The following is a 9,587-nucleotide window of genomic DNA, read 5'->3' as shown; positions in this document are numbered from 1 at the left end:
ATCCAGGAGCTTTTCTTTGTGTTTGTTTTGTCTTTAGGGAAACATGCGACATTTAACAATTAGGTGTTGATCCAACTCTGCAACAAGGTCAAGGAGGGCTTTTATGATATTGCTTTTTTTTTTTTTTCCCCTAACATAGCTAATTTTAGAGAACATGCTCACGTGCCTTTTACTGTGGCTACAGTGGAGGAAGAAGTCTGTGAGTGCAAAGTTCACAGCCTAAAATACAGGAAAAACATTCACTAGGAGCCCAGAGAAATCGGGGACGTTGATAAAAGCGGGGCTTCCCATTCTCCCAAAGACCGAGGGCTGGCAGTGACAAAAGCTTACAGATTAGGAGTGTTTTAGTTAATGCCTTTCTTCAGTCCATCCAGTGGTTAGGAGTTTTTATTTTTCATTGCTGCTTTCTGTTATGTCATCTAACTTCACGCATCTCACCCTACCATTCTTCTTTCTTTCACAAAATTGCTGCGGGACTTCCCAGCATAAATGCAAAAAGCCACAATAATAATAATAATAAAAATAAAAACATTTCCCTGCTGTCAGGAAGGATGCAAGAATTAAACAGACGTCCACCACACTGTAATACAAATTGATCCGAACCGAGCCGAAAACCGATAAGTAATAAGGATTTGTGGGCTTGCCTGGCTTTCTGTATGACAGCGGCAGAAGATAGCATCGAGAACCCTGCACTGAACCTCTCCGCTCCGAGCAGAGACCTTGGTAGGTCATGGGGCAGCTCTTCAAGAGGCCCCGGGATGTCAAATCACCCCAAGCCCAATACTGCCCAAGCCCAGACCTGGGTCTGGCTTTAGTCCCTGCAGAAGAAGCAGCCTCTCCTTATCACACCACGGCACCAGGTGCAATGGCAGCTCGGCCAGCAGCAGCAGGAGCTCAAAACACAAAGCTGTGGGGTTGTGGATGCTAAAAGCAGGGTGAACCCCTCTTGTTCAGTGCCACAGGACACATGGCAAGGTGGGCTGGAGTCTGTATTTCCCACTACACCTCTGCAGGTCCGCACTGAAACCCCAGAAAGAACTCAGTGAGTTTTTGTTCATGTTCCTGGGGAGGCAACAGCTCCCCCGGTCCCTGGAGGCTTCGTGGAAGAGGATTCCAACTCACCTCCTCTTCCTCTCTGTGGGCTAACCCTAACCCTAACCCTAACCCTAACCCTAACCCTAACAATCCTAACCCCAGTCCTAACCCTAACTCTTGCATGAAGACCTGAGTCATCTCCTGTGGTCTGCGTCCCCTGGTTGGAGCCTTCTGCCTTAGTTTTGCCCCTTCCCACCAGTGGTGCTTCATGCCTGTGGTCTGGAGCACACCATTTCATAAACAAATTCATCCATGCAAATTAGCACTCAGGAACTATTACCGATTCTTTCCTAACTTTTACAAAAATAGCCAATGCAATTTTGAAATCTTAAGAAACATCTGTCTCAGCTGACTTGTCTGGCTCTGTTCGTACCGGGCTGAGTGCAGCTCTATTAGAAATATCTGCAGCAATTTTCTTGCCTACAGGGACTTGATTAACAGGGGGCATGGAAAAAAAAAAAAAAAGTCTGCACCGAAATACCTCAGCAGCATATTCTCTTTCGAAGCAAACACAACACAGACTGGTATTGATGAGGCTGCTCTGCTCAGATGAAGGTCAGGAGAAAGATTTTATGCCAGCAGCGGTGATCTGCTTGGGAAGATGATAAGGCTGGGGGGGGAACGCTGCAGTTTTCCAGCATATTTTTGCTTCTTTGCTTCAGCTGTGATAAACTGGCAGCTCGGCTTGGGCTTGGAGCTGCCTGCCCTGCCTGTCCGGGCACCGAGTCGTTCTGCGGCACGAGCAGCCCTGCACGAGCTCTCCTGCAGCCTGGGTGCACGAGGTGTCATGGTGCAGAGCTCTAGAAAGTGCTGATTATCCAGCACAATTTCACTAAAATGCAATGATTTGGGGAAGTTTTATATTGGACTCCTCCAGGTCACAGCCTTGCAGCGAGGCTCAAGTGGTTTGTTTCTAACTTTTGCAGAGTGAGGTGTTTGGTTTTCCCGGCTGACTTCCTGTTCCTGCTCTTAGCACTTTACAGTGACATAAAGCAAGCCGTCAGATCAAATCGGGATGTTTCACACCGTCAAAATCCAACATTTTGAACAACAAACATTTTCCTTAAAAACATCAAAATTGCTCCATTACATTTCCTAAAATGGAAAGAAATCCAAATCATAAAATTTGCCATGAAAATACAGATGAAGAGAATCCCCCTGTATTCGAAAAGGAGTATCTCAGTTTAAAATACTATAGTTTTTCTATCCTTCTTTTTTTTTTTTTTTTTTTTTTTCTTGTATTCATTATCAATGAAAATGCTCTTGAAGGATCAGGACCTAACTGAATCAGACAACATCCACAATCCTTGACACCACACTATCTTTTCAGCTTCCCTTCTTGACCCCAGACAGGAAGACGACTTAGTGCTCCCCACTCCTTCATTCCTCAGCGCTGCTGTTTGGGACGCAGCCCTTTTGGGCACAGCTGTAAGTCTGCCTCAGGGCCCCGGGGCTTGAAAGCAAATAGGAAATGTGGTTGATTCTCGGTAGCAGACGAAGCTGAGGAGTTTCAGTCCAGTTGGAAGGGAGGTGGTGCCATTGTGGAAGAATAGCACTGAGCATTAGCAGCGTGCGTGGAAGGCAAGAACGAGACATGGGAGATGCGTGCTCATGGATGGGCTTTTTCATCACCAAATAGAAACAAAGGGGGAAGTTTGGACTGCACATATTTTCCCCTCTTTTACAGGGCTACCTTTTTGTACTCAGCATCCTTTTGGTACTCCGCATCCTGCCCCAGCACATCGTGGCCATCGCAGCTCCCGAGGAGCAGCTCCCGCCGGGAGCTGGAGCCAGCTCCGAGCTGCCCCGCGCCGCCTGCCTGTTTGTCCTATTCTCCGGGCTTGGCAGGTGGCATTTTTGCTCAGTGATTCATTCTCTGGCACGCGCGTTTATCTGGGCTGACATTTTAATCATGCAAATAAGGATCTCCTTAATGAAGAAAAAAATTAATTTCACAACTGTTGCTACAAACGCGGCGACAGTCCTGCTAATGTCATTACGTTTATAATACAATCAGCGGCTTTGCCATAATTACTCCAAACTGGTGCACGTAACGGGAGAGTAAAGGTTACACAAAGAGCTGTACGGCTCCTCTTGTTCGCTCTGGCTTTACCGAGAGCATTTGGCACTCCTCGCATGCCCCTTTGAAATCTTTTGGTCATCACTGCTTCGTCGCTTGTACTGCAGATGGCTTCGCCTTTGTCGGAGGAACAGACAAAATAAGTGGCAAGGAGACAGCTCCTCCGTGACCTTTTGTGGCTTCTTGTCTTTCAGATCCCGGCGTGCGGAGTAAACACGGTGACTCACTCTGTTCTGGTAAATAGCTGCCTTCCCAAGGCTTTGTTATTTGTGATATTTTTGTCTGAAAAAACGGCACCCAAAGAACAGCGGGGTGAGGGCTGCGAGCAGCCGGGCCAGCCCCTGCCTCTGGACCGTTCCAGGCGAGGTATCTGTAAGGAGTTAAAATACCCGTGGCCGTACCTGTGTAGCACATCCTTCCCAACACACTCCGGGTATCAGTAACAAGCTTAAAAAAAGAATTGTGTAGCCAAAAAACAGCCAGAAGAAATGATTTCCTACTGGTTAAGGGTGCTAAAATGTTCTGAAATGAGCAGAAAACAAGTGACTTGTGAAACTGAGGTGTCAGGACACTGTGGCAGCAGGCAGGGCTGAGAAATCACTTTTTCAGACCTGGTACCTTCTCTCTCCTCTTTTTCCCTTGTGGGTGAGGTGCCCATGACCTTAATCCAAGAAAGCAAAGGGGTTGGGACAGTCCCAAGTAACATGAACCAGCCTCAGGTGTTTTGGGGGGTTGGGGTTTTCACCTTGTTATCGAGGGAAGATTTAAGGTTGTTGCAAAACCTTTCTCAAAATTGAGCTATTGCTCTTAAGATCAGGCCTTGGTGGAAGAAAAATACCCTATTTGTGCCCATGCTGAGCATGACCCTAGTGGGTTTTCCCTCTGTCCTGAGGGAGCAGAACCGAGCCACCAGAAATTGGGACCGTGCTGGTGGGGGGAGACTGGGAGAAGGAGCTGGAGGTGGCTCCCGGTGCTTTTTGTGGAAGAATCTAAAAGACCCTGCTGATCAGCACCGATGGTCATTTTCACTGCCTTGTGGCCCTTAGATGCGTAAACCTGCACCTCAGAAAGACTTTTCCAGCCATGTCGTTCCCTGCCATAAAAATAAATAAATAAATAAATAAATAAATAAATAAATAAATAAATAAATAAATAAATAAATAAATAAGCTTCTCTGCTTTGACTGCCAAGAGCCCCGAGTGTGCCGTGGCAGTGAGGGGCCCTTTGAAGTGCTGATACACCTGGCTGTTTCTTCCACTAGGGGCACGGCTCCTGTGTATTTTTATTAGATAACAGCAAATCGGTGCCACTTGTCGTCTTATCTGGTGCTGGAGCAGCACAGCGGGCTCCCAGCACGAGGGCTTGTCACGTCCTTCTGGGCCCGTGCTCCAGCTCTCCTGGGGTTGTTGCCTCGTGGCACCAGCCCCTGCGGTTAAAACATCACGGGACTCACCTTTGCCGGCTGAGGTGAACGAGAGGAAATCCTCAAGAGGAAATTCTCAGGAAACATCAAGGATTTCTGCCCCGCAGCTGCATAAAGGGACATTTCCCTTGCTGCCATCAGCTGGTTGTCTCTCACCCACTGGGGGACAGGACAGGGGTCCTGGAGGTCTGATTCTTTCCTACTCCTTGTGGATCCTTTCCCATCATTTCCTGCTAGTTTGTGAACTGATTTTTGGGTTTGGGATCAGACACAGGAAACACAACTGGACCTCATCGTTTCCCAGTCTGACAGCAGCAACATGACTGATGCCTGCTGTGCGTGAAGCATCCAGCCTTTATTTTAGGAAGAACGCTGTGTGTGGGTTTCAGGAGGACAGTGTTTCTGAACCTTTACTTGCCATGGTCTGAATAAGGTAAATATGCTTCCACGGGGCACATTAAAAGCATATAGGAAATGTTTACGGCCACATTTGAGCTGGTGGTCTCTGTTCCACGGGCCCTGGGAGCTCTCTGTGAGCTCCTCACAAGCCCTGCATGCAGTGGTGCCAGCTGCATGTGCCCCAAACAGGGGTGAGCGATGAAGCTCGCAGAGGCAGCAGGAGAAAATTCAGCCTTGGGAATCCAAATCAGCTGCCGCTGCCTCCCGCCCATCCCCTCCCTCTGCTCCCTCCTCCCGCAAGGAGAAGAAAACTGTTAGCTGGTGCATCGCCCGCCGCGGGTAAAAGTGGCATTTCTGAGGCACATCGCGCAGGGGAAGCCGAGATGTTTTGATCCGTCGTAGGCAAGGCTGATGGCAATTTAAAGGAGATGTTTTTGGATGTGCTGAGATGTCACAGCAGCTGGCGGATGGACAGGAAAACTGCCAGTGAAAACACAGCCTCGTGCGGGAATTCTCCTGCAAGCGTGGCTTCGGAGGCAGAATCTGATCTTTAATTAACTCAGCCGTCAGAATGGAAACCACGAATGCTTACTTGTAAAAGTTCAGTATTTTTACATGTAGGACAAATAGTAGGGATTGATTTGAAACCCGCAGGGCCTTTGTCATTGTCATTTGCCCATTGTCATTCTGTCCTGTGAGCTTTAAATCCAGATACTTATTAAAAAAAATATATATATATAGTTAATACTAGCATTTTACATAATTCAATGTTACAGTGGACATAGTTAAAACAAAATAAAAATAATATATATTTTCTAGCTAGAGAGACTCGTGTGCTGTATTAAACTAGATGGGAAGGCACAGCCATCCCGCTGCTGGTGTGTGGCTCTGCAGCTGGTTGCAACTTCTCATTCCCCATCCTCTCTTCTTGGTCTTTTTTTCTCTGTTTCTCCTCTGTGGGATGTGAATCCAGCAAGTGCGGCCTTTGGGATTCAGACCAAACTTCAGAACTGGACAAAGCTCCCCTATCCCGAGTGCACAGAGCTGCTGCAGACTGTCCGGGGCGCGTTAATGCTTCGCTGCCCATTTTGCTTCATTCAGAAACACCTATGTGAGACTGCAGTAGCAAAGAGCCAACACTAGATAGCATTTTATGTTTGTTTCGAGGGAGAAAAGCCTTTTGTTTTTGTGTTTAGGTAGATTCTGAAAAAAACTCAAAGCACGTGTTGTAGACACGATTAATTGTTAATATTTTCTGGTGATCTGTGCGATGCCTCCTTTAATTCAGAACAACAGGCAACAAAGCTCTCTCTCTTTCTATTGTTTTTTACAGAATTGATGTGAACGTATGAAGAGCCTAATGCCATTGTGCCTCTGGGTGCTGATGTAAGAGGCTTACATTTGATCTTTGCGTGGGCCATGCTCCTGATCCTATTAACATCCATGTGAAAGCTCCACCAGGCGGGGATCCAGCCTGTAAGTGCCGTGCAGGGAAATAACGTCACCAGCACTAACAGATGGGCAGAGAAATTATATTTCTTGTGATGTACAGGACAAGAAGGAAGCTACAGGTGGGACACACGTAGGCCCACAGGTTACGACACACATGCTTTGGTGTCTACGTGTGGGTGGGTGTCACGGAGTGGTTTAGGTGGGAAGGGACCTCTGGAGGTCTTTTGGTTATGGCTATGAGGAAAATGTTGAGTTGTAATTACAGATAATGGGGATCCAGGGCCCAATTCGGTTGTCCACATGTAGACATCTGTTGCCATACGATAAATCTTACGATATCTGATATATCCACGGATAACCTATGTGACAGGCATGACCTTCTGGAGTTGCAGCTGGAGTCCAGATGGGATAGCCCAAACGTGGATATTCAGTGCCATTGGAGAGGCCCTAGGGTATCTTGCCTGGCTTTCAAGAAGCTGAAGGTCTCCTACAGGGTCTCATGAAAAATCCCTAGGAAAATATCCTGGATATCCTGGGGCCTGACAAAGGGGACAGCCTCACGCTCTGCACATCTGAGCAGCTCCACCGGTGCTGGTGATGGGATGGGGCCGATCCACATGACTGCAGCCCTGCAGGTGGGCAGCCCCTTGGCTCCAGTGCCCACCCCAGTGCATCCAGGAGAAGGGTTGGACCCGAAGGTCCCACCTCGAGAAGGAGATGGCTGTGCCATGGCGCCCCAGGAGCACATCAGCAGCCTGCAGGGCTCCCGTGCAACTGCAAAACCCAGCAAAGGCGCTGCCAAAGTGATCTCAAAATGTGCTGAGCGCACAGGAGCTCGAGACAGCTGTACCGTGGTGTCCTACAATAATTACTTGGCATCGCCTTAGCATATCAAATTGGTTTTGATGAGAGCTCTGATTGTTCTTTTTGCGCAGGTCTGGTTGGGAAGCTGCACGGGAGTTAAGAGATTTGAGGTTTCGCTTTCTTTAGAGCATGGAGCTTCAAATTCCTTTGGTGAGGGTTTGTAGCAAGATGAACTTATCGTCCTTGCTGCCCTGGGACCTTGCTCCCCACTGAGCTGCTGGGTGGGAATGAACCTGCAGGGAGCCATGGGTGAAACCCAAGTGTGCCCCAGTGCTGTGCCAGGAGCACCTGGTGCAGGTATCCGGCCTTGCAAGGGCTGTTTGGGAAGCTGTGTCTGCCCTGGGGGTGCTGGCATTTCAGCCTTCATTTCATCATGGCAAAAATCCCAGTAACAATAATAGGAAAAAAAAAAAGCAAATAATGACCGTAATAACAACAGATTCAGGGAAAACACAACCGGAAAGTGTTCATAGGTTCCTTTTTGATATTCCTAGGATATGAGTTTCTTGACACTTGTCACAAGTCACACGGGGAGAGCTGCAGAGCAGGTGCTGGGCTGGAAATCCTGGTTTCTGACACAGCGCCTGGCTCCCTTGGCCCTGAGCTTTTCTTAAAGGATTAATCTCTGAGTGCACAGATGTGCTTGTGGAGGTCTTTGCTCTGCACTTCTTCAGGCTCTGCTCTCCAAGGAAGTTAAAGCGTGATGGAGAACTGAGGGATTCCTAGCAACCATATGTTTGTTCTTATTAATTGATTGCCACTGTGCACTGCTATCACAGACTCTTGAAAGGAAGAGAAAACAATGCGAGCTGGAACAAATTCTTATGATCTATTCCCTGAATTTGTGGGGGGGCTGCTGCTACCTGCAAAAGCACGCCGCGGTCAGGATCGATTCCTCTCTGCAAAGTCAAGGTAAGGTGCATTCAACCCCAAAGCCAGGCAGCCCCAGTGATCTAACGAGATCCATTAAAGCTGCGTCTGCAAAGCTTCACCTGTAGCTCTCCTCTGCCAGCAAGGAAATGCTCGCGTGTGTCACCCAGTCTGCACTGATAACATCAGGGTGTGTAAATGGGGCAGGACACGCAATAGTGCTGGAAACTTAATTCTCCGGGATTCTTAAAAGCACTTTTAGTGGTGGTAAAGGCACAGCCCCAGGCTGATCGGGGTAAAATGATTGCCCTTCCCCCTGAATCCATTCAGATTTGGGATTGCTTCTGTTTTAAGGATTTTCCATGCTGCTGTTTTACACCAGGCTTGTATGAAGTTGTCACACCTGGCTGAGGAAGTCTCTTGCCTACTAATTGTGTGAGCTGTAGTTTGCATGGTATGCCGAAAAATGCAACCCTGGCTCCTGCTCGATGGTCACACAGCCCACCCAGTCTATGGGAATCCATACAGTGGTGGCTTCCCCTCTCGAATTCAAGTCCAGTTGGTACTGCTTCTTGCATTAAGCTTATCTTGCATTGGCCCCTTGGTTTTCATGGTATTTTTTTTATGGCATTTTAAAGTAAGCTTTTTTGTATATATATATATATATATATTTTTTCATTTTGTGTTTAAGAAAATGAAGAGGAAAGAAAACATGACAAGGGGAGCAGCTGTGGGGTCAGACTTGAATTCTCCAAATACACCCCCCCAGGAGCCCTCCTGCCAGGCAGCCCATGGGGCACCCCTGGGCAGGCAGACACACTGTGGTAAACGTGATGTATATTTTACATGTTTTGCCTCCAAAAATAAAAAGAAAATAAAAAAAATGCATAGGACAACTTATTTTCTGAAAGTGTGCTGTTTCCAATAAAGTTGCCAAATCTGCAATTTCAAGTAAACTTTCCGTCTTGTATGACATTTTTACATCCTTCTCAAGTAGTAGATTAAAACTTTGTGGAAGGGGAAAAAAATCTTCATTTTTCTTGGTCAAAAAAAACTTGTTAACGAAAAGCTGTAAATTAGGAGACAGTGCAAACATAAAGTTGCTTAGGCTAATTTAACGTATTGCATTTTTGCAAGATTTTATTTGCAGTAATTAGTCTTTACAGGCTGCTGACTTACCCATTCCTCATGCCTCCTTTAAGTGTTTTCCACGCATGCACGAGTTTAATAGATTCAAGATAAAATAAGAAGTTCATTTGTTGGCTTAAGATAAGCAAAACCCAGAGCCATACCCAAAGCTTAAAGAAAGTGGGAACATACTGCTGAACTGTAGGGGGTAATGTTGCTACACATACTCTGCCTGCCAGCTGCAAAAGGTAGATAAAGCTATTGACTGTGTCATTG

The 9,587-nt window shown here is 47.1% G+C and overlaps 1 long non-coding RNA gene across 2 annotated transcripts; it reads left to right on the top strand.

Annotated features, from left to right (window-relative positions):
- The first annotated feature begins 1,365 nt into the window (after window positions 1–1,365).
- LOC308191047 lies at window positions 1,366–9,358 on the top strand. 2 transcript variants are annotated; one of them, XR_013947673.1, is made up of 6 exons: window positions 1,366–1,650; window positions 2,426–2,523; window positions 3,370–3,411; window positions 6,331–6,473; window positions 7,808–8,225; window positions 8,875–9,358. It is a non-coding gene; the product is annotated as an uncharacterized lncRNA (long non-coding RNA). The 2 variants fall into 2 exon arrangements; XR_013947674.1 differs by lacking the exon at window positions 1,366–1,650 and having other exon boundaries at window positions 2,026–2,523.
- Window positions 9,359–9,587: the final 229 nt, after the last annotated feature.

The sequence above is a fragment of the Anser brachyrhynchus genome (genome assembly GCF_964034855.1).
Source record: "Anser brachyrhynchus genome assembly, chromosome: 2".
Lineage (NCBI taxonomy): Eukaryota > Metazoa > Chordata > Aves > Anseriformes > Anatidae > Anser > Anser brachyrhynchus.
Note: the sequence above shows the minus strand (reverse complement) of the source record. Positions and strands in the feature narration are given on the sequence as shown.